Source organism: Arachis duranensis, chromosome 3 (genome assembly GCF_000817695.3).
Source record: "Arachis duranensis cultivar V14167 chromosome 3, aradu.V14167.gnm2.J7QH, whole genome shotgun sequence".
Taxonomy (NCBI): domain Eukaryota; kingdom Viridiplantae; phylum Streptophyta; class Magnoliopsida; order Fabales; family Fabaceae; genus Arachis; species Arachis duranensis.
This window is the reverse complement of record NC_029774.3, coordinates 55278001-55304360: the sequence shown is the minus strand read 5'-3', so window position 1 is coordinate 55304360 and position 26360 is coordinate 55278001. Positions and strand designations below refer to the sequence as shown.

General features: G+C 39.1%; 1 non-coding gene across 1 annotated transcript; it reads right to left on the bottom strand.

Annotated features, from left to right (window-relative positions):
- Window positions 1–6898: 6898 nt before the first annotated feature.
- Window positions 6899–7006, bottom strand: LOC127746102 (small nucleolar RNA R71). Its single transcript, XR_008007722.1, has one exon. It is a non-coding gene; the product is annotated as a small nucleolar RNA R71 (small nucleolar RNA).
- Between the last annotated feature and the right edge of the window lie 19354 nt (window positions 7007–26360).

Below are 26360 nucleotides of genomic sequence, written 5' to 3'. Positions count from 1 at the left end.
TTTGCTTATGTATTTTCAATGGTGGAGTTTCTGCACACCATAGATTAAGGGTGTGGAGCTCTGCTGTACCTCAAGTATTAATGAAATTCTATCTTCTTTTATTCAATTCTCTTTTATTCTCATTCCAAGATATTCATTCGTACCCAAGAACATGATGAATGTGATGAGTCAGATTACCCTCATTATCATTCTCACTTATGAATGTGCGTGATTGACAACCATGTCCGTTCTACATGCAACAGAGCTTGAATGCGTATCTCTTAGATTCCCCAACAGAATCTTCGTGGTATAAGTTAGATAGTTGGCGGCATTCATCTGGATCCGGAAAGTCCAACCTTGTCTGTGGTGTTCCGAGTAGGATCCTGGGAGTCCGGAAAGTCCAACCTTGTCTGTGGTGTTCCGAGTAGGATTCCGGTAATGAATGACCGTGACGTGCTTCAAACTTTAACCTGCTGGGCGTTAGTGACAGAGTGCGTTAGCATAGTTTTCACTGCGAGGATGGGATGTAGCCATCAGCCATGGGTGATGCCTCCAGACTGGTTAGCTGTGCGAGTGACAGTCGCACAGGTTATTTCCCCGTGAGGAATGAAAGTAGCCACAGTTGATGGTGAACCCCTATACAAAGCTTGCCATGGAAAGGAGTAAGAAGGATTGAGTAGAAGCAGTAGGAGAGCAGGCGTCCCTGGGCTCTACAGCATCTCCATCCGATTATCTGAAATTCCCACCAATGAATCTGCATAAGTATCTTTATCCCTTTTATTTCTATCCTTTATTTCTATTTTCGAAAACCCATAAAACTATTTTAAATCTGCCTAACTGAGATTTGCAAGGTGACCATAGCTTGCTTCATACCAACAATCTCTGTGGATTCGACCCTTACTCACGTAAGGTTATTACTTGGACGACCCAGTACACTTGCTGGTTAGTTGAACGAGATTGTGAAGAAAATAAACAATGCCCTCACGGAGTTGTGAAAATAAACAATGCCCTCAGAGTATAAATCCAATTACAAGAAAAAAGGGAATCACAATTTCGTCCACCAGAACCCCCTATTGCTCACCAATGAACTGAATGACTTGGTTAGGCAGAAATTACCTCAAAAGAAATAGGATCCTGGTAAATTCTTAATTCCCTATACCATAGGCACCATGACCTTTGAGAAGGCTCTGTGTGACATGGGGTCAGGTATAAACTTAATGCCACTCTCTGTAATGGAGAAACTGGGAATCTTTGAGGTACAGGCTGCCAAATTCTCATTAGAGATGGCAGACAAATCCATGAAAAAGGCTTATGGACAGGTAGAGGACGTGCTAGTAAAGGTCAAAGGCCTTTACATCCCTGCTGATTTCATAATCCTAGACACTGGGAAGGATGAGGATGAATCCATCATCCTTGGAAGACTCTTTCTAGCCACAGCAAAAGCTGTGATTGATGTGGACAGAGGAGAGTTGATCCTTCAATTGAATAAGGACTACCTTGTGTTTAAAACTCAATGATCTCCCTCTGTAACCATGAAGAGGAAGCAAGAAAAGCTTCTCTCAATATAGAGTCAAACAAAGCCCCCACATTCAAACTCTAAGTTTGGTGTTGGAAGGTCCCAACAATGCTCTGAACATCTGTAAAGCTCCATGAGAGCTCACTGTCAAGCTATTGACATTAAAGAAGCGCTTATTGGGAGGCAACCCAATTTTATTTATCTATGTTATTTTCTTTTTTAGGTTGATGATCATGTGGAGTCATAAAAAGAACTGCAAAAATTAAAGAAAAATAAAAAATAGCATTAAAAATAGCACACCCTGGAGGAGAAACTTACTGGCGTTTAAACACCAGGAAGGGTAGCAGAATGGGCGTTTAACGCCCAGTCTGTCACCATTCTGAGCATTAAACGCCAGAAAGAAGCACCAGACTGGCGTCGCCAGAAAGAAGCAACAAACTAGCGTTAAATGCCAAAAAGAGGTTGCAGCTTGGCGTTTAAAGCCAGGAAAAGAATAAAAGCTGGTGTTTAACGCCAGAAACAAGCAATAATTTGGCGTTAAACGCCAGGATTACACTGTAAGGGCGTTTACACACCTAATAGGAGCAGGGATGATAAATTCTTGACACCTCAGGATCCCACAATACTCTTCCCCAAATACCCCTCACCAATCAACTCATTCACTCTTTCCCATCACCTCTTCACCAATCACTTCCATATCTCTTCCTTAAAAACCCCACCTACCTCACCTTTCAAATTTAAAACACTTTTCCCTCCCAAACCCAACCCTAATGACCGAAACCTAACCCTCCCATCAACCCTATATAAATCCCTCACTACTCCTTTATATTCACACAACACAAACACCTTTCCCCCCTCTTGGCCGAACCACCTATAACCCTCCATCTCCTCCATTTTCTTCTTCTTCCCCTTCTTTCTTTCTTCTTTTGCTCGAGGACGAGCAAACCTTTTAAGTTTGGTGTGGTAAAAGCATTGCTTTTTGTTTTCCATAACTATTTATGGCACCTAAGGTCGGAGAAACCTCTAGAAAGAGGAAAGAAAAGACAAAAGCTTCCACCTTCGAGTCATGGGAGACGGAGAGATTCATCTCAAAGGTCCATCAAGACCACTTCTATGAAGTTGTGGCCAAGAAGAAGGTGATCCCTGAGGTCCCTTTCATGCTCAAGAAAAATGAGTATCCGAAGATCCGACATGAAATCTGAAGAAGAGGTTGGGAAGTTCCCACCAATCCCATTCAACAAGTCGGAATCTTAATGGTTCAAGAGTTCTATGCCAATGCATGAATCACTAGGAACCATGACCAAAGTATGAACCCGAATCCAAAGAATTGGCTTACAATGGTTTGGGGGAAATACTTAGATTTCAGTCCAGAAAATGTAAGGTTGGCGTTCCACTTGCCAATGATGCAAGAAAATGCACGCCCCTACACTAGAAGGGTCAACTTTGATCAAAGGTTGGACCAAGTTCTCGTGGACATATGTGTGGAAGGAGCTCAATGGAAAAGAGACTGAAGAGGAAATCCGGTTCAATTGAGAAGACCGGACCTTAAGCCTGTGGCTAGAGGATGGTTGGAGTTCATCCAACACTCCATCATTCCTACGAGCAACCGATCTGAAGTGACTGTGGATTGGGCCATTGATGAGCGGATAATTTATACACTTTTTGGCATTGTTTTTAGGTAGTTTTTAGTAGGATCTAGCTACTTTTAGGGATGTTTTCATTAGTTTTTATGCAAAGTTCACATTTTTGGACTTTACTATGAGTTTGTGTGTTTTTCTGTGATTTCAGGTATTTTCTGGCTGAAATTGAGGGACCTGAGCAAAAATCTAATTCAGGCTGAAAAAGGACTGCTGATGCTGTTGGATTCTGACCTCCCTGCACTCGGAATGGAATTTCTAGAGCTACAGAATTCCAAATGGCGCACTCTCAACGGTGTTGGAAAGTAGACATCCAGAGCTTTCCAGAAATATATAATAACCATACTTTGTTTGATATTAGACGGCGCAAACTGGCATTCAACGCCAGTTCCATGCTGCATTCTGGAGTAAAACGCCAAAAATACGTCACAAACCAGAGTTAAACGCCAAAAACACGTTACAACTTGGCGTTTAACTCCAAGAGATGCCTCTGCACGTGTAAAGCTCAAGCTCAGCCCAAGCATACACCAAAGTGGGCCCTGGAAGTGGATTTCTGCACTTAGACTTATTTCTGTAAACCCTAGTAGCTAGTCTACTATAAATAGGACTTTTTACTATTGTATTTTGGGGATCTTTGGACGCCTAGTCCTTAGACCAGGTCTTTTTCCCTATTTTTGAATTTATATGCCATTTCTGGGGGCTGGCCATTCGGCCATGCCTGGACCATCACTTATGTATTTTCAACGGTGGAGTTTCTACACACCATAGATTAAGGGTGTGGAGCTCTGCTGTACCTCGAGTTTTAATGCAATTACTACTATTTTCTATTCAATTCAGCTTATTCTTGTTCTAAGATATCCATTGCACTTCAACCTAATGGATGTGATGATCCATGACACCCATCATCATCCATCCTTATGAACGCGTGCTTGACAACCACCTCCGTTCTACCTTAGACCGAACGAATATCTCTTGGATTCATTAATTAGAATCTTCGTCGTATAAGCTATAATTATTGGCGGTCATTCTTGAGAATCCGGAAAGTCTAAACCTTGTCTGTGGTATTCCGAGTAGGATTCAGGGATTGAATGACTGTGACGAGCTTCAAACTCGCGATTGTTGGGCGTAGTGACAGACGCAAAAGAATCAATGGATTTTACTCCGACATGATCGAGAACCCACAGATGATTAGCCGTGCTGTGTTTGGACTATTTTCACTGAGAGGATGGGAAGTAGCCATTGACAATGGTGATGCCCTACATACAGCTTGCCATGGAAAGGAGTAAGAAGGATTGGATGAAAGCAGTAGGAAAGCAGAGATTCAGAAGGAACACAACATCTTCATACACTTGTCTGAAATTCCTACCAATGAATTACATAAGTATCTCTATCTTTATTCTATGCTTTAATTATTTTCAATTTCGAAAACTCCATAACCATTTATTATCCACCTAACTGAGATTTACAAGATGACCATAGCTTGCTTCATACCAACAATCTTCGTGGGATCGACCCTTACTCACGTAAGGTTTATTACTTGGACGACCCAGTGCACTTGCTGGTTAGTTGTGTGAAGTTGTGACAAAGTGTGATTCACGTTTGAGAGCGCTATCAAGTTTTTGGCGCCATTGTTGATGATCAATTTCGTGCACCAAGTTTTTGGCGCCGTTGTCGGGGATTGTTCGAGTTTGGACAACTGACGGTTCATCTTGTTGCTCAGATTAGGTAATTTTCTTTTCAAAAATTTTTTTTCAAAAATCTTTCAAAAATTTTTTATTTGCTTTCATTCTTTTCAAAATAATTTTCGAAAAAAATAAAAAAATTAATAAAATCATAAAAATAAAAAATATTTTGTGTTTCTTATTTGAGTCTAGAGTCAATTTTTAAGTTTGGTGTCAATTGCATGTTTTAAAAAATTTATGCATTTTTCGAAAAATTCATGCATTGTGTTCTTCATGATCTTCAAGTCATTCTTGACAAGTCTTCTTGTTTGATCTTTAAATTTTCTTGTTTTGTGTCTTTTGTTGTTTTTCATATGCATTTTTGCATTCATAATGTCTAAGCATGAAAAATGTCTAAGTTTGGTGTCTTGCATGCTTTCTTTTCTTGAAATTTTTTTCAAAAATAAGTCTTGATGTTCATCTTGATCTTCAGAGTGTTCTTGGTGTTCATCTTGACATTCATAGTGTTCTTGCATGCATCATGTGTTTTGATCCAAGATTTTCATGTTTTGGGTTTTTTTTATTTTTTTCTCTCTCATCATTAAAAATTCAAAAATAAAAAATATCTTCTCCTTTTTTCTCTCATAAATTTCGAAAATTTGAGTTGACTTAGTAAAAAATTTTTAAAACTTAGCTATTTCTTATAAGTCAAGTCAAATTTTCAATTTTAAAAATCCTATCTTTTCAAAATCTTTTTCAAAAGTCAAATCTTTTTCATTTTTCTTTTATGATTTTTGAAAATTTTTTAAAATTTATTTTCAAAAATCTTTTTCTTATCTTTATTTCAAAATTTTGAAAACTTTACTAACAATTAATGTGATTGATTCAAAAATTTGAAGTTTGTTACTTTCTTGCTAAGAAAGGTTCAATCTTTAAATTCTAAAATCATATCTTTTAGTTTCTTATTAGTCAAGTAATCAATTTTAATTTAAAAAAGCAAATCTTTTCCAAAATATCTTTTTCAATCATATCTTTTTAAAATATCTTTTTCAAATCATATCTTTTTCAAAAATTTGATTTCAAAATATCTTTTCTAACTTCTTATCTTTTCAAAATTGATTTTCAAATCTTTTTTAACTAACTAATTGACTTTTTGTTTGTTTCTTATCTTTTTCAAAACCACCTAATTACTTTTCTCTCTCTAATTTTCGAAAATCATCTCCCTCTTTTTCAAAATTCTTTTAATTAACTAATTATTTCAAATTCTAATTTTGATTTTATTCCTTCTCTTAGTTTTTGATTGTTAACTTTAATTTAAAATAAAACAAAAATATTTTTCTTTTATGTTAAGTTAATTTTCAAAAACCCCTCTCTCTCATCTCTTTCTATTTATTCATTCATTTACTAACACTTCTCTTCATCCTAAAATTCGAACCCCCTCTTCCTCTCTGAGTTTGAATTTTCTTTTTTTTCTTCTTCTATTCTTTTTTTCTTCTACTAACATAAAGAAATCTCTCTACCGTGGTAAAGATGATCCCTATTATTATTTTCTGTTCCCTTCTTTTTTTTTCATATGAGCAGGAGCAAGGACAAGAATATTCTTGTTGAAGCAGATCCTGAACCTGAAAGGACTCTGAAGAGGAAACTAAGAGAAGCTAAATTACAACAATCCAGAGACTACCTTATAGAAATTTTCGAAAAGGAAGAGGAGATGGCAGCCGAAAATAATAATGCAAGGGGGATGCTTGGTGACTATACTACACCTACTTCCAAATTTGATGGAAGAAGCATCTCAATCCCTTCCATTGGAGCAAACAATTTTGAGCTGAAACCTCAACTAGTTGCTCTAATGCAACAGAACTGCAAGTTTCATGGACTTTCATAAGAAGATTCCTATCAGTTTTTAACTGAATTCTTGCAGATCTGTGAGACTGTTAAAACTAATAGAGTAGATCCTGAAGTCTACAGGCTCATGCTTTTCCCTTTTGCTGTAAGAGACAGAGCTAGAACATGGTTGGACTCACAACCTAAAAGATAGCCTGGACTCTTAGGATAAGCTGGTCACGGCCATCATGACTAAGTTCTTTCCGCCTCAAAAGCTGAGCAAGCTTAGAGTGGATGTTCAGACCTTTAAACAAAAAGATGGTGAATCCCTTTATGAAGCTTGGGAAAGATACAAGTAGATGACCAAAAGGTGTCCTTCTGACATGCTTTCAGAGTGGACCATTTTGGATATATTCTATTATGGTCTATCTGAGTTCTCTAAGATGTCACTGGACCATTCTGCAGGTGGATCCATTCACCTAAAGAAAACGCCTGCAAAAGCTCAAGAATTCATTGACATGGTTGCAAATAACCAATTCATGTACACCTCTGAGAGGAATCCTATGAGTAATGGGATGCCTCAGAAGAGGGGAATTCTTGAAATTGATGCTCTGAATTTCATATTGGCTCAGAACAAAATGTTGACTCAGCATGTCAACATGATTTCTCAAAGTCTGAATGGATGGCAAAATGCATCCAACAGTACTAAAGAGGCATCTTCTAAAGAAGAAGCTTATGATCTTGAGAACCTTCTGATCTGTCTAAGGCCACCTTAAGTTTCATGAGTGAAACAAGGTCATCCATCAGAAATTTGGAGGCACAAGTGGGCCAGCTGAGTAAGAAAATCACTGAAACCCCTCCTAGTACTCTCCCAAGCAATATTGAAGAGAATCCAAAAAGAGAGTGCAAAGCCATTGACATAATCAAAATGGTCGAACCTAGAGAGGAAGGGGAGTACATGAATCCCAATGAGGAAGACCTCATGGGATGTCTCTCAGACAAGAAAGAGTTCCCTATTGAGTACCTAAAGGAATCTGAGGCTCACATAGAGACCATAGAGATTCCTTTAAACATCCTTCTGTCATTCATGAGATCTGAAAACTATTCTTCCTCTGAAGAGGATGAAGATGTAACTGGAGAGCAAGTTGCTCAATATCTAGGAGCTATCATAAAGCTGAATGCCAAGTTATTTGGTAATGAGACTTGGGAAGATGCACCTCCCTTGCTCATTAGTGAACTAGATACATGGATTCAGCAAACTTTACCTCAAAAGAAACAAGATCCTGGTAAATTCTTAATACCCTGTACCATAGGCACCATGACCTTTGAGAAGGCTCTGTGTGACCTGGGGTCAGGTATAAATCTTATGCCACTTTCTGTAATGGAGAAGATGGGGATTTTTGAGGTACAGGCTGCCACATTCTCATTAGAGATGACAGACAAGTCAATAAGACAAGCTTATGGATTGGTAGAGGATGTGTTAGTGAAGGTTAAAGGCCTTTACATCCCTGCTAATTTCATAATCTTAGACACTAGGAAGGATAAGGATGAATCCATCATCCTTGGAAGACCCTTCCTAGCCACAGCAGGAGCTGTGATTGATGCTAACAGAGGAGAGTTAGTCCTTCAATTGAATGGGGACTACCTTATGTTTAAAGCTCAAGGATCTTCCTCTGCAACCATGGAGAGGAAGCATGAAAAGCTTCTCTCAATACAGAGTCAAAATCCCCCACAATCAAACTCTAAGTTTGGTGTTGGGAGGCCACAACCAAACTCTAAGTTTGGTGTTAAATCCCCACATTCAAACTCTAAGTTTTGTGTTGGGAGGCCACAACCAAACTCTAAGTTTGGTGTTAAACCCCCACATTCAAACTCTACGTTTGGTGTTGGGAGGTCCCAACAATGCTCTGAACATATGTGAAGCTCCATGAGAGCTCATTGTCAAGCTATTGATATTAAAGAAGCGCTTATTGGGAGACAACCCAATTTTTATTTATCTGTATTTTTTATCGTTCTTTTATGTCTTATTAGGTTCATGATCATGTGGGTCACAAAACAAATACTAAAATTAAAAATAGAATAAAAAACAGCAGAAGAAACAGCATACCCTGGAGGAAGAGCTTATTAGCATTTAAATGCCAATAAGGAGCATCTGCCTGGCGTTCAATGCCAGAACAGAGCATGAATCTGGCGTTGAATGCCAGAAATAAGCAGCAGTCTGGCGTTTTAACGCCAGGATTACACCTTGAGGAGAGCTGGCGTTAAACACCAGAAACAAGCATGGAACTGGCGTTCAACGCTAGAAACATGCTGCAGACTGGCGTTGAATGCCCAAACAAGCATGGAAATGGTGTTTAACGCCAGAAACATGCTGCAGTCTGGCATTAAATGCCAGGATTTCACTCAGATGGTGTTTTACACGCCTAATTGGTGCAGGGATGTTAAATCCTTGACACCTCAGGATCTGTGGACCCCACAAGATTACCTCAGGATCTGTGGGCCCCACAGGACCCCTACCAATCTCAACTCACCTTCTCTCTTCTTTCACACAATCCAATAACACTCTTCCCCAAACACCCTTCACCAATCACCTCAATCTCTCTTTCCCATCACCTCTTCACCACTCACATCCAACTTCTCTTCCCCATAAACCCTACCTACCTTCAAAATTCAAAATCTCTTTCCCACCCAAACCCACCCTAAATGGCCGAAACAATACCCTCTCCCTCCACTATATAAACCCATCCTTCCTTCTTCATTCTCACACAACACAACCCTCTCTTCTCCCCCTTGGCCGAATACACCTCTCTCCTCCTTTCCTCCATATCTTCTTCTTCTTCTTATTCTATTCTTTCTTCTCTTGCTCCAAGGTGAGCAACATTCTAAGTTTGGTGTGGTAAAAGCATAGCTTTTTTGTTTTTCCATAACCATCTATGGCATCTAAGGCCGGAGAAACCTCTAGAAAGAGAAAAGAGAAGACAAAAGCTTCTACCTCCGAGTCATGGGAGATGGAGAGATTCATCTCAAAGGTCCATCAAGACCACTTCTATGAAGTTGTGGCCAAGAAGAAAGTGATCCTGAGGTCCCTTTCATGCTCAAGAAAAATGAGTATCCAGATATCCTACATGAGATCCAAAGAAGAGGTTGGAAAATTCTAACCAACCCCATTCAACAAGTCAGAATCTTAATGGTTCAAGAATTCTATGCTAATGCATGGATCACTAGGAACCATGATCAAAGTATGAACCCGAATCCAAAGAATTATCTTACAATGGTTAGGGGAAATACTTAGATTTCAGTTCAGAAAATATAAGGTTGGCATTCAACTTGCCTATAATGCAAGAACACGCACGCCCCTACACTAGAAGGGTCAACTTTGATCAAAGGTTGGACCAAGTCCTTATGGACATATGTGTGGAAGGAGCTCAATGGAAAAGATACTCAAAAGACAAGCCAGTTCAATTAAGAAGACTAGACTTTAAGCCTGTGGCTAGAGGATGGTTGGAGTTCATCCAACGCTCCATCATTCCTACTAGCAACCGATCCGAAGTAACTGTAGATCGGGCCATCATGATCCATAGCATCATGATTGGAGAGGAAGTAGAAGTTCATGAAGTCATCTCTCTAGAACTCTACAAAGTAGCCGAAAAGCCCTCCACCTTGGCAAGGCTAGCTTTTCCTCATCTCATTTTCCATCTATGCTACTCAGCTGGAGTTATCATAGAAGGAGACATCCTTATTGAAGAGGACAAGCCCATCACTAAGAAGAGGATGAAGCAAACAAGAGAGCCTACTCATGGATCTCAAGAGACGCATGAGGAAGCTCATCATCAAGAAATCCCTGAGATGCCTCAAGGGATGCACTTTCCTCCAAACAACTATTGGGAACAACTCAACACTTCTCTAGAAGGATTGAGTCATGATATGAACCAATTAAGGGTGGAATACCAAGAGCACTCCATCACTCTCCATGAGATTAGAGAAGATCAAAGAGCAATGAGGGAGGAGAAACAAAGGCAAGAAAGAGACATAGAAGAGCTCAAGGACATCATTGGTCTTTCAAGAAGAAGACGCCACTATCACTAAGGTGGACTCATTCCTTGTTCTTATTTCTCTGTTTTTTGGTTTTTATGTCATATGTTTGTCTATGTTTGTGTCTCTACTACATGATCATTAGTGTCTAGTGTCCATGTCTTAAGGCTGTGAATAATTCCATGAATCCTTCACCTTTCTTAAATGAAAAATGTTTTTAATTCAAAAGAACAAGAAGTACATGAGTTTTGAATTCATCCTTGAAATTAGTTTAATTATATTGATGTGGTGACAATACTCTTTGTTTTCTGAATGAATGCTTAAACAGTGCATATTTTTGATCTTGTTGTTTTTGAATGTTAAAATTGTTGGCTCTTGAAAGAATGATGAACAAGAGAAATGTTATTGATAATCTGAAAAATCATAAAATTGATTCTTGAAGCAAGAAAAAGTAGTGAAGAACAAAGCTTGCGAAAAGAAAAGAAAAAAAAGTGGCAAAAAAAAGAGAAAAAGCCAATAGCCCTTAAAACCAAAAGACAATGGTAAAAAGGATCCAAGGATTTGAGCATCAATGGATAGGAGGGCCCAAGGAAATAAAATCCAGGCCTAAGCGGCTAAGTCAAGCTGTCCCTAACCATGTGCTTGTAGCATAAAGGTCCAAGTAAAAAGCTTGAGACTGAGTGGTTAAAGTCGTGATCCAAAGCAAAAAGAGTGTGGCATTTATGTATCCGGTGGTAATACTGGAAAACAAAGTGCTTAGGGCCACGACCAAGACTCATAAAGTAGATGTGTTCAAGAATCAACATACTGAACTAGGAGAATTAATAACACTATCTAAAATTCTGAGTTCCTATAGATGCCAATCATTCTGAATTTCAAAGGATAAAGTGAGATGCCAAAACTGTTCAGAAGCAAAAAGCTACTAGCCTTGCTCATCTAATTGGGACTAAGTTTCATTGATATTGTGAGATTCATTGTATATTCTCTTCTTTTTATCCTATTTTATTTTCAGTTGCTTGGGGACAAGCAACAATTTAAGTTTGGTGTTGTGATGAGCGGATAATTTATACTCTTTTTGGCATTGTTTTTATATAGTTTTTAGTAGGATCTAGCTACTTTTTAGTATATTTTTATTAGTTTTTAAGCAAAATTTACATTTCTGGACTTTACTATGAGTTTGTGTATTTTTCTGTTATTTTAGTATTTTCTGGCTGAAATTAAGGGACTTGAGCAAAAATCTGATTCAGAGGCTAATAAAGGACTGCTGATGCTGTTGGATTCTGACCTCCCTGCACTAGAAATGGATTGTTTGGAGCTACAAAACTCCAAATGGCGCGCTCTCAATGGCGTTGGAAAGTAGACATCCAGAGCTTTCCAGCAATATATAATAGTTCATACTTTTCCCGAGCTTAGATGACGCAAACTGGCGTTCAACGCCAGCTTTCTGCCTTATTCTAGCGTTAAACGCCAGAAACAAGTTGCAAGCTAGAATCAAATGCCAGAAACAAGTTACAAACTGGTGTTTAACTCCAAGGAAGGCCTCTACACGTGGAAGCTTCAATACTCAGCCCAAGCACACACCAAGTGGGCCCCAGAAGTAGATTTCTGCATTATTTACTTATTTCTGTAAACCCTAGTAACTAGTCTAGTATAAATAGGACCTTTTATTATTGTATTAGACATCTTTGGAGCTTTTGGAACATCTTTGGACCATTGTTCACATTTTTGGGAGGATGGCCATTTGGCCATTCCTACCCTATTTTCACTTATGTATTTTCAATGGTGGAGTTTCTACACATGATAGATTAAGGTGTGGAGCTCTGCTATTCCTCGAGTATTAATGCAAAGTACTATTGTTCTTCTATTCAATTCATGCTTATTCTTATTCTAAGATATTCATTTGCACATAAGAACATGATGAATGTGATGATTTTGTGACACTCATCACCATTCTCACTTATGAACGCGTGATTGACAACCACTTCCGTTGTACATGGAAACAAGCTTGAATGTATATCTCTTGGATTTCTAATCAATGATTCACATTGACTCCCCTCTGACAATGGGGCATCTGAATTCGAGATTAGAGTCTTCGTGGTATAGGCTAGAATCCATTGGCAGCATTCTTGAGATCCGGAAAGTCTAAACCATGTTTGTGGTATTCCGAGTAGGATCTGGGATGGGATGACTGTGACGAAGTTCAAACTCGCAACTGTAGGGCGTGGTGACAGACGCAAAAGGATAGTAAATCCTATTCCTACACGATTGAGAACCAACAGCTAATTAGCCATACGATATCTGTGCATGGTATTTTTCATCCGAGACGAGCAATTAGATAGTTGATTAGCCGTACAAAAACCGTAGAGGACCATTTTCACTGAGAGGACGGGAAGTAGCCATTGACAACGGTAGGATTGGACGGGAAGTAGCCATTGACAACGGTGACACCCAACATACAGCTTGCCATAGAAAAGAGTATGAAGGATTGGACGGGAAGTAGCCATTGACAACGGTGACACCCAACATACAGCTTGCCATAGAAAAGAGTATGAAGGATTGGATGAAGGCAATAGGAAAGCAGAGATTCAGAAGGAACAATGCATCTCCATATGCTTATTTGAAATTCCCACCAATGAATTATATAAGTATCTCTATCTTTATTTTGTGTTTATTTATCTTTTAAATTATCAAAACTCTATAACCATTTGAACTCACCTGACTGAGATTTACAAGGTAACCATAGCTTGCTTCAAGCCGACAATCTTTGTGGAATCAACCCTTACTCACGTAAGGTTTATTACTTGGACGACCCAGTGCACTTACTGGTTAGTTGTGCGAAGTTGTGAAAAAGAGTTGAGATTACAACTGTGCGTACCAAATTGTTGGCGCCATTGAGATCACAATTTGGTACACCACCCTTCAATCTACAACTCACGAAATAATACGATATTATTTTCTTAAAAAATTGTTATAATACCATATTCATATGGATGAATATTGCATAGTTGTTGGAATAATTAAACTATAATATTTTTAGTATATACCAGATAGAAAAAATATGCAATATTTGAAAATGGGTCCTAATATTCAAAAAAGGGTAAAAATAATATGAAAAAATGAAAGAAGAAATTGGAAGCATAGAACCTTAGTATGTTCATCAGCTTCTAAGTCAACAACACTTGGTCCCAAGCATCTACTAAAGCCACCTAGCCATGCAGTGGTCGAAAATTTTCTTGATCATGGCATCGTGAGTCATCTTTCATATAAATATATCATGTACAAGGAAACATTTAGTATTAGTTAATCAAAATTAAATACATAAACGAAATAGAAGATAGAAACTAACTAAAGTTTAAACAAGTAGAGATTTTACCGCCCACTTATGAAATCATCGCTCTCTGGTATCAGTAGGGATCTTCTTGTAAATCAGTCGTGAATGGTCGTACATCAATTTAATGACATTAGTACACTCCTATGTATAGCCATTGTTATTTGGTCTAAATCTATCAATGGAGAACTTAATATTAGTAAACATAAAAATATTGTTTAACAACTTCAAAATATATTTAAAACAATTAAAATAGTACTCACGTGGTCAATCCATCAGGCCAAATTGTCATCCTAATAACTAGTGGGGGTGTTGGGGCATCTGGCTGGAATCGATGAGAGGATTTCGATACTATGGTGTTTGTCACTAGAGGTTGCGTAATCGATGTAATGGACTATTGATTGGATAGAATTTGTGGAGGATTCCACTCTGGTGAAGCAATAAGACGACTTTTTGGAAGTGGGGGCAGCGTAACAAAACTTACTTGATTGGGGATAGGGACCATGAGAAGGACTGATCTTGTCAACCCGATGCCTATGACCTACTGGTGCACGAAATTGTGATCTCAATGGCGCCAACAACTTGGTACGCACAATTGTAATCTCAACTCTTTTTCACAACTTCGCACAACTAACCAGCAAGTGCACTGGGTCGTCCAAGTAATAAACCTTACGTGAGTAAGGGTCGATCCCACGGAGATTGTCGGCTTGAAGCAAGCTATGGTCATCTTGTAAATCTTAGTCAGGTGGATTCAAATGGTTATGGAGTTTTAATAATTTAAAAGATAAATAAGCATAAAATAAAGATAGAGATACTTATGTAATTCATTGGTGGGAATTTCAGATAAGCGTATGGAGATGCATTGTTCCTTCTGAATCTCTGCTTTCCTATTGCCTTCATCCAATCCTTTATACTATTTTCTATGGCAAGCTGTATATTGGGTGTCACCATTGTCAATGGCTACTTCCCGTCCTCTCAGTGAAAATGGTCCTCTACGATTTCTGTACGTCTAATCAACTGTCAGATTTCTCGTCTCGGATGAAAAATACCATGCACAGATATCGTATGGCTAATCAGCTGTTGGTTCTCGATCGTGTAGGAATAGGATTTACTATCCTTTTGCATTTGTCACTACGCCCTACAGTCGCGAGTTTGAAGCTCGTCACAGTCATCCCATCCTAGATCCTACTCAAAATACCACAGACAATGTTTAGACTTTCCGAATCTCAAGAATGCTGCCAATGGATTCTAGCCTATACTATGAAGATTCTAATCTTGGGTTCAAATTCCCCATTGTCAGAGCAGAGTCGATGTGAATCATTGATTAGAAACTCAAGAGATATACATTCAAGCTTGTTTTCATGTAGAATGGAAGTAGTTGTCAATCACGCGTTCATGAGTGAGAATGGTGATGAGTGTCACATAATCATCACATTCATCATGTTCTTGTGTGCGAATGAATATCTTAGAATAAGAATAAGCATGAATTGAATAGAAGAACAATAGTACTTTGCATTAATACTCGAGGAACAGCAGAGCTCCACACCTTAATCTATGGTGTGTAGAAACTCCACTGATGAAAATACATAAGTGATAATGGTGTTCATTGGCTTCGGCCCCTGAGGGGGAACCAGAATAACCAAGACATAGGTCTAAGGACTAAATGTCCAAAGATCCCTAATACAATAGTAAAAAGTTCTATTTATACTAAACTAGTTACTAGGGTTACAAAAATAAGTAAATGTTGCAGAAATCCACTTTCGGGCCCACTTGGTGTGTGCTTGGGCTGAGCATTGAAGCTTTCACGTGTAGAGGTCTTCCTTAGAGTTAAAGGCTAGTTTGTAACTTGTTTCTAGCTTTTGCCTCTAGCTTACAACTTATTTCTAGCGTTTAACGCTAGAATAGGGTAGAAAGCTGGCGTTGAACGCCAGTTTGTGTCATCTAAACTTGGCCAAAGTATGGACTATTATATATTGCTGAAAAACCCTGGATGTCTACTTTCCAACGCAATTGAGAGCGTGCCATTTGGGTTTTTGTAGCTCCAAAAATTCCATTTCGAGTGCACGGAGGTAAGAATCCATCAGCATCAGCAGTCCTTTGTCATCCTCTGATTCAGATTTTTGCTCAGGTCCCTAAATTTCAGCCAGAAAATACATGAAATCATAGAAAAACTCACAAACTCATAGTAAAGTCCAAAAATATGATTTTTGCTAAAAATATAATAAAAATATACTAAAAAGTATCTAAATCATACTAAAAACTATATAAAAATAATGCCAAAAAGCGTATAAATTATCCGCTCATCACAACACCAAACTTAAATTGTTGCTTGTCCCCAAGCATCTAAAAACAAAATAGGATAAAAAGAAGAGAATATACAATGAATCTCACAATATCAATGAAACTTAGTCACAATTAGATGAGCGGGGCTAGTAGCTTTTTGCTTCTGAATAGTTTTGGCATCTCACTTTATCCTTTGAAATTCAGAATGATTGGCATCTATAGGAACTTAGAATTTTAGATAGTGTTATTGATTCTCCTAGTTCAGTATGTTGATTCTTGAACACAGCTACTTTATGAGTCTTGGCCGTGGCTCTAAGCACTTTGTTTGCCAGTATTACCACCGGATACATAAATGCCACAGACACATAACTGGGTGAACCTTTTCAGATTGTGACTCAGCTTTGCTAAAAGTCCCCAATTAGAGGTGTCCAGGGTTCTTAAGCACACTCTTGTTGCCTATGACACAAGCACATGGTTAGGGACAGCTTGATTTAGCCGCTTAGGCCTGGGTTTTATTTCCTTGGGCCCTCCTATCCATTAATTCTCAAAGCCTTGGATCCTTTTTACCCTTGCCTTTTGGTTTAAAGGGCTATTGGCTTTTTCTGCTTGCTTTTTCTTTTTATTTCTTTTAATTTTTGCCACTTTTTTTGCAAGCTTTCTTATTCACTGCTTTTTCTTGCTTCAAGAATCAATGTCATGATTTTTCAAATTATCAATAATATTTCTCTTTATTCATCATTCTTTCAAAAGCCAATAATTTTAACATTCATAAACAACAAGATAAAAAATATGCACTGTTCAAACATTCATTTAGAAAACAAAAAGTATTGCCACCACATCAAAATAATTAAACTAATTTCAAGATAAAATTTGAAATCCAAGTACTTCTTGTTCTTTTGTAATTAGGCACATTTTTCATTTAAGAGAGGTGAAGGATTCATGGAATTATTTATAGCTTTATGGCATAGATACTAGACACTAATGATCATGTAATGAAGAGACAAACATAGACAAACATAAAGCATCAAATTCGAAAAACAGAAAAATAAGAACAAGGAAATCAAAGAATGGGTCCACCTTAGTGATGGCGGCTAGTTCTCCTTCTTGAAGATCCTATGGAGTGCTTGAGCTCCTCAATGTCTCTTCCTTGCCTTTGTTGCTCCATCCCTAGTGCTTTTGGTGCTCCTATCCTTAGTTGCTCCCAATAGTTGTGTGGAGGAAATTGCATCCCTTGAGGCATCTTAGGGATTTCTTGATGAGGATCTTCCTCATGCTCTTGTTGAGGTCCATGAATGGGCTCTCTTGTTTGCTCCATCATTTTCTTAGTGATGGACTTGTCCTCTTCGATGAGGATGTCTCCTTCTATGTCAATCCCAGCTAAATTGCATAGATATCAAATGAGATGAGGAAAGGCTAACCTTGCCAAGCTGGATGATATGTCAACCACCTTGTAGAATTCTAGAGGTATGATCTCATGAACTTCCACTTCCTCCCCAATCATGATGGCCCGATCTACAGTTACTTTAGATCGGTTACTAGTAGGAATGATGGAGCGTTGGATGAACTCTAACCATCCTCTAGCCACTGGCTTAAGGTCCGGTCTTCTCAATTGAACCGGATTGCCTCTTGAGTCTCTTTTCCATTGATCTCCTTCCATAGATATGTCCATGAGGACTTGGTCCAACCTTTGATCAAAGTTGACCCTTCTAGTGTAGGTGCATGTGTTTTCTTGCATCATTGGCAAGTGGAATGCCAACCTTACATTTTTCGGACTGAAATCTAAGTATTTCCCCTGAACCATTGTAAGCCAATTCTTTGGGTTTAGGTTCATACTTTGATCATGGTTCCTAGTGATCCATGCATTGGCATAGAACTCTTGAACCATTAAGATTCTAACTTGTTGAATGGGGTTGGTGAGAACTTCCCAACCTCTTCTTCGGATTTCATGTCGGATCTCCGGATACTCATTTTTCTTGAGCATGAAAGGGACCTCAAGGATCACCTTCTTCTTGGCCATAACTTCATAGAAGTGGTCTTGATGGACCTTTGAGATGAATCTCTCCATCTCCCATGACTCGGAGGTGGAAGCTTTTGTCTTCTCTTTCCTCTTTCCAGAGGTTTCTCTGGCCTTAGGCGCCATAAATATTTATAGAAAAACAAAAAACAATGCTTTTTCCATACCAAACTTAAAAGGTTTGCTCGTCCTTGAGCAAAAGAAGAAAGAAAGAAGGGAAAGAAAAAGAAGAGAGGGAGAGTGGCCGAATGGAATTGGGTGGGTTTGGGAGGGAAAAGTGTTTGAATTTGAAAGTGAGGTATGTGGGGTTTTGGGAGATATGGAGGTGATTGGTGAAGAGAATATGGGGAAGAGAATATGATTTGATAGGTGAGTGGTGTTTTGGGTAGAGTGTTATAGAGATGTGTGAGGGGGAGAGAGAGAGGTGGGGTAGGTGGGGATCCTGTGGGGTCCATAGATCCTGAGGATTTAAGGATTTCTCATCCTTGCTCCTTTTAGGCATGCAAAACGCCCTTATTGTGCAATCCTGGCATTTAACGCCAGACTGCTGATTGTTTCTGGCGTTAAACGCCAGTTTGTTGCTTCTTTCTGGTGTTTAACGCTAGTCTGGTGCTTCTTTCTGGCGTTTAACGCCCAGAATGGTTCTGCTACCTGTACTGGCGTTTAAATGCTAGTAAGTTTCTCCTCCAGGGTGTCCTGTTCTTAATGCTATTTTTGAATTTGCTTTGATTTTTGCAGTTATTTTTGTGACTCCACATGATCATCAACCTAAAGAAAACATGAAATAACATAGAAAAATAAAATTGGGTTGCCTCCCAATAAGCGCTTCTTTAATGTCAATAGCTTGACAGTGAGCTCTCATGGAGTTTCACAGATGTTCAGAGCATTGTTGGAGCCTCCCAACACCAAACTTAGAGTTTGAATGTGGGGGTTCAACACCAAACTTAGAGTTTGGTTGTGGCCTCCCAATACCAAACTTAGAGTTTGACTATGGGGGCTTTGTTTGACTTTGCATTGAGAGAAGCTTTTCTTGCTTCCTCTCCATGGTTACAGAGGGAGATCATTGAGTGTTAAACACAAGGTAGTCCTCATTCAATTGAAGGATCAACTCTCCTCTGTCCACATCAATCACAGCTTTTGCTGTGGCTAGGAAGGGTCTTCCAAGGATGATAGATTCATCCTCATCCTTCCAAGTGTCTAGGATTATGAAATCAACAGGGATGTAAAGGCCTTTGACCTTTACTAACACGTCCTCTAACTGTCCATAAGCCTTTTTCATGGATTTGTCTGCCATCTCTAATGAGAATTTGGCAGCCTGTACCTCAAAGATTCCCAATTTTTCTATTACAGGGAGTGGCATTAAGTTTATGCCTGACCCCAGGTCACACAGAGCCTTCTCAAAGTTCATGGTGCCTATGGTGCAGGGAATTAAGAATTTACCAGGATCCTGTTTCTTTTGAGGTCATGTCTGGCTAACCAAGTCATTCAGTTTATTGGTGAGTAAGGAGGGTTCATCCACCCAAGTCGCATTACTAAATAACTTGGTATTCAGCTTCATGATTGCTCCAAGGTATTTAGCAACTTGCTCTTCAGTAATATCTTCATCCTCTTCAGAGGAGGAATATTCATCAGAGCTCATGAATGGCAGAAGTAGGTTCAATGGAATCTCTATGGTCTCTAGATGAGCCTCAGATTCCTTGGATTCCTCAAATGGGAACTCCTTTTTGTCCAAAGGACGTCCCATGAGGTCTTCCTCACTGGGATTCACGTCCTTCTCCTCCTCTCCAGGTTCGGCCACACCAAGTAAGGTTATGGCCTTGCACTCTCTTTTTGGATTCTCTTCTGTATTGCTTGGGAGAGTACTAGGAGGAGTTTCAGTGACTCTTTACTCAGCTGGCCCACTTGTGCCTCTAAATTTCTAATGGAGGACCTTGTTTCATTCATGAAACTTAGAGTGACCTTAGATAGATCAGAGACTATATTTGCTAAGCTAGTGGGGCTCTGCTCAGAATTCTCTGTCTGTTGTTGAGAGGATGATGGAAAAGGCTTGCTATTGCTAAACCTGTTTCTTCCATCATTATTAAAGCTTTGTTGAGGCTTTTGTTGATCCTTCCATGAGAAATTTGGATGATTTCTCCATGAGGGATTATAGGTGTTTCCATAGGCTTTACCCATGTAATTCACCTCTGCCATTGCAAGGTTCTCATAATCATAAGCTTCTTCTTCAGAAGATGCTTCTTTAGTACTGTTGGATGCATTTTGCAATCCATTCAGACTCTGAGAAATCATATTGACTTGTTGAGTCAACATTTTGTTCTAAGCAAATATGGCATTCAGAGCATCTTTCAAGAACTCCTTTCCTCTGAGGCGTCCCTGATAAACCACTATTTTATGGTTTACAATGTGTTTAATTATGTGGTTTTATCATGGTCTTTACCCACTTATTCATATAATTAGCATGCATTTATATTTCCTTCCTAAAATTATTACATGATTGAAAACATGCTTCTTTGGTCTTAATTTAGCTAATCTTAATCCTCTCTTATTACCATTCGATGCCTTGATCTGTGTGTTAAGTGTTTCAAGCTTTATAGGGCATGAATGAGTGAGCGATTGGGAAGAAAGCTTGCAAAAATGGAAGGAACACAAGAAATTGAGGAGATGACCAGCGAGAAGTGACGCGTACGCGTCAGTAATGCGACCGCGTGCAAGAAAGGAATTCGCAGTGACGCAGCCGCATGAGTGACGCGGACGTGCAGATTGGAAAAGCAGAAGCGATGCGGAGGCATAGACGACGCGCCTGCATAGAAAAGAAAAACGCCGAATGACGCGTCCGCGTGACGTGTGCGATCTGCAGAATTACAAAAGTCACTGGCAGAAATTCTGGGCCGGATTTCAACCCAGTTTTTGGCCCAAAAACACAGATTAAAGTCAGGGAACATGCAGAGACTCAACATGCTTTTCATAATTCACAATTTTAGTTTTAGATGTAGTTTTTAGTGAGAGAGGTTCTCTCCTCTCTCTTAGGTTTTAGGATTAGGATTTCTTTTCAATTTAGGATTATTTTATCTTCATCAGGTTCAATAATTTATGTTTCTCTTCTACTTTTATTTACTCTGATATTTTTATTTGTGTTTGATCGATGTTGCCCAATTGGCTGATGATATTTTCCATGTTAGAATTGACATTTTTATTTAATATAATTTGAGGTCTTTCAGATTTATATGTTATGGATGCTTTGGCTTTATCCAATTTATTTTCATTCAAGTAGATTTTATTCCCTTTTGGTTTTGGTTACGAAATCAGTAACTCTTGAGTTATCAAACTCAACATGATCAATAACTGCTATCTTTGCCAATTAGCTTGAACTTCTATAATCCCAATCTTTTCTAGGAATTAACTTGGATTTGAAGATCAATCTAATTAGCCACTTGACCTTCCTTTGCACCAGCAGAGGTTAACTAAGTGGAATTAAGATTCAATTTTCATCATCATTGATAAGGATAACTAGGATAGGACTTCCAATTTCTCGTGCCTTGCCAAGAGTTTATTTTACAGTCATTTATTTATTTTATTCGTCATTTATCATAATTGCCCCTCATTCTTAAAACCCCCAATTTACAAACTCATAACCAATAATAAGAACATACCTCCCTGCAATTCCTTGAGAAGACGACCCGAGGTTTAAATACTTCGGTTATCAATTTATTTAGGGGTTTGTTACTTGTGACAACCAAAACGTTTGTAAGAAAGGTTGATTGCTTGGTTTAGTAACTATACTTACAACGAGAGTTTACTATAACTTCTAAACCATGAATCTTCAGTTCTTCAAAATGGCGCCGTTGCCGGGGAATTGCAAACGTGTGCCTTATTATTGGTTATTGTAAATATTTTTCGAAAAAAAATATTGTTCTTTTACTTGTTTATTTGTTTCTTCTTTTCCCCCTTTATTTCTTACAACTACTATGAATTCTCACCCCTCTCGCTTTGAGTCTGGTTCTAATTTTGTTGCAAGGAATGCAAGCTATAACAGGAATATGCATCAAGGTCAAAGCAATCAAAGATGGGCGGAGCCAAGAGGATCTGATCAACCTTTTAGGCAACAACACCCTCCTAGATATCATGGACAAATGCCATTTTACAATGCATGCCTAACTAATAGATTTGGTGGACCTCCTTATAGCTACTAACAAGCCCCACCCTGTGCTCAGAAACCATCCCCTCGACATAACTTCGAACCACCACACTCACAAGTCTCTTTTCCCCATTCACTACCACGTGATCCTTATCCACCCCAACGCCAATCCAATTACTCCCAAGAACCACCACTCTCTATGCACTATGTCCATATCAATCAAGCCAAGAATCACAGGTTCGCATCAAAAAATCAGTAAAACAATTTATTGCAACCCTTCATCAACTGGAGCTAGGGGTGCACATGGGCCGGGTGAAGCCGGGTTTGATGTAACCCAGACCCAGCCCGAAATATACACCGGGTCTATTTATTAGACCCGAACCCGGCCCTAAACCCGATGAAACCAATACACTTTTGGGCCACAATTATACCGGGTGAAAACCGGGTGAAAACCGGGCCGTTAACATTACATTACGTTGATACCTTCTTGTAAACTAGCATGTAAAAATATCCAAATTTCCAAGGCTCCAACCATTAGTTAACATGGTAAAATTCACTTAGAAAAATATAACAAGAACCAACATTTCTTCAAAATTAAAGCATAACCACAATCAATATTAAAGCATAACCACAATCAATACTAATATTGTCTAATAATACCACATATTTAAATCAATACAAATAACACAATCTTATGTATTAGTTTAAAATCTTATGCATTCTACACATAAAACATTAACTTATAGTCTTATAATGACTAATAACACAAAAATTAAGGTTTACAATACTTAAATTCCATGTAAGAATAGTCATGATCCATCACTAATAACACAAAATATTAATTGTGTATGATGACCGGGCCACCGGGCCGACTTCGGGTGACCCGAGCTATGGCTCGGACCCGACCCGAAATAATGACCGGGTCTATTTTTTTGAGACCCGTACCCGACCCTAAACCCGATGAAATCACTCCAAATTAGTTCCTAAAGTGTTTGGGACCGGGCCGGGCCTTCGGGCTGGGCTGGGTCTGTGCACCCCTAACTGGAGCAAGCAATAAATCAATTATCTTCCAGACGTTCAGACACTCAACAGACTCCCATGGCTTCATGTGGGGAATCTAATGAAGAACGCAGCACAAAAAAGACACTAGAAGCTCCAGTGGACAGCATAGAGCATAACTTCGTACTGGAACAAATAGAGGAAGCTGTCATTGTAGAAGAAGAAGAGTTGGTTGAAGATTTAGGAGATGCCGAACCACCACCTGAATCCAGAGTTGTGGAGAATTCCGTCAAGGATGTTACAATTGATGCTAAAGAGGATGTTGCGCAGCCCCCAATGCAGATATCTTATGGGGAACTAGACGGAATTACCCAAGACACATGTTTCCTTGATGATGATGATCACAAGTCAAGTTCTGTTTACTTGCATCCGCAAGTGAATTCTTGGAGATGGAAGAAATTTCCCCAAGTGAATATGAAGATGATGCAGAGGTCGACTTTTCTCAACCTCCTGTTTATGACTCAAGTGATGAGGAAGATATCAATGACTTTGATCAAGACATGGGTGAAGTTGAAGAAATTTGCAAAGAGGTAGATGAATTCACTGAAAACCACAAGGGAGTAGAGCTTGCAGAACCACTAAAAACACTGATCCCAAGGCCACTACCAACCAACACAGACTTCAAGTGGGTAAAATCCTTGACTCTTATCTTTATTTTTCCACTTAAATATGGTTTACTTGAAACAGACGGCCAGCTTAGAGCTCTTTGCGGCTTTAAGAGTAAAAGGGAAATGGCTCATACTCAGAGCTGGTGCACAAGGTTCAATAAGGTTCCACGCTTCAACTTGAAGTGCACGGATTGGTATCATGTTCAATTGCAAGGATCTCGGAAGCTGATTGGTCACACCAGTGAGAATTCAGACTACTCACCACCTGGCTGCAAAAATGCAGATCAAGACAAAGATGGGTGTAAAAGTAGAGTTTGGGATCCTTGAATCTATCCCAACATTCAACACTCCGGGAGCCTTGAAGCCTTTTTGAACTCACGTAAGGGCTTTACGTACCTTGTTTGGGACCCCAGAGGATGCTGGCATTCCAAACACTGGTGGAGATTCCTGGATCAGTACAAGCATAAGCCACCATGACAAGGAGCTCACCAGAATGTCCAACTTAAGGACTTTAACTAAAAGTGCTGGGTGGAAGACAACCCACCATGGTATGATCGTTCCTTTTGCAATTTTAATTTTATTTAGTTTTGTTTGTTTTTGAGTTTTATTTTACTTTATTGAACCTGGAATCATGCATAGCATTCACATTAAGCATTGTATTCTGCATACTGCATTATGCATTTTTCATAAAAAAAAAATTTCGCATGCGACGTGATAGCGTCGCTAATGAGTCCGCGTCGCAGGTGCTTTAGGGAGAAACGAAAAGTGAACAGAGAATCACACAAGAGCGTGGCTGGAGGCGTGCCTTTGGCACAAATTGATCCACGCGACCGCGTCGTTGACGCGTCCGCGTCAAATGCAAACATTGGCCTCCCACGCGTCCGTGTCACTCACGCGGCCGCGTGCCCTGGAATTCGACGTAAAATGGGTGCACGACCAAAAAATGTGCTAGAGTGGTGATGGATCGGTGCTGAACACACAAATTCTTCCCACACAGACGCATGGCTTACGCGTCCGCGTCATATCCTTCGTATGGCCACTCACGCGAACGCGTCACCCAAAATTTGGCAAAAATAAAAAAAAATTCGAACAGAGAGTCGCGAGTGCGAGGTTGACCTCGCGCCAGTAGCATAACCTAAGTCACGCGTCTGCGTGACCGACGCGACCGTGTCGATTAATTTAAGCGCAAGTCTCACAACCACGTCCCCCACGCATCCGCGTCGCTTGCGCCGCACAACTTTTCCAAAGCAGCCAAATATCTTATCTTTTCTTCCCTATATCTAATTATTTTCTTCCTTTCTTATTTTTTTCTTCTTTCTTCCTCCTTTTCTTACTTTCTTCTTCTTCATCTAGTTCACTTCTCATCTCTCTTCACTTCTATTCTATTTCATTCAATTTATTTGCACACCCTCATTCATTGCATTATCTTCATTGGTGCTGAAAATTTATTTGGGTCATTGTGGATTGTTGAAAAATTATTTGGCAATTATCTTTTAATTTTTAAAGGGTTGCTTGCATGTTCAATTTATTATTTTCATTAGATTATTTACCATGTATGCTACGTGTTTGTGAAAACACCCGTATGGCATTATGCACTATTTTTTAGTATCTTTTATCCTACTACTCTGAATGCCTGCTTTTCACGAAACCCTTTTTCATATCATATTCCTTATATATAATTGTCATTACAAACATGTTGTTAGTTTGAATGACTTGGTAATCTAACTTGGACATTGAATGCTTGATCTATGCTACTCATGCCTTTGCCAGCATGCCAATCAACATCTTGCATTTAATTGTTATTACATGCACTTGCTATATTTCCATTGATGAACTTTTCACATGTAGTCATGACCATGTGGTAATGTCATTCCTCTTTATTGTGCATTGATTACCACCTTTTCCGCTCTCTTCCTTGCTCTAACCCTTAGCTTTTAAAGTTACTTTCTTTTTCCCTTTTCAGGATGGCCACCAAGAAGGGTAGAGAGAAAGCTACTTCCAAACCACCGGCAAGGAAAGGAACCAAAAGAGCCCCAGCTGAGGAACCACAACCCCCATCCACATGAACATCTCAGCATGCACCGAGAACGGTGCAATCTTTAAGTGTGGGGAGGTCGATACCGATCTTTATGGGTTAGTTAGTCTCTTATCAACACCAATTTTTGTTTTTTATTGTTGCATTTGCATGTTTGATTGCATATCTGTTTTATTTTGTGCATATTTTACCACTTGGTTGAAGTAATATTTTCTTTTTCAAGAAATTTTTATAGTATTTCACTAATTT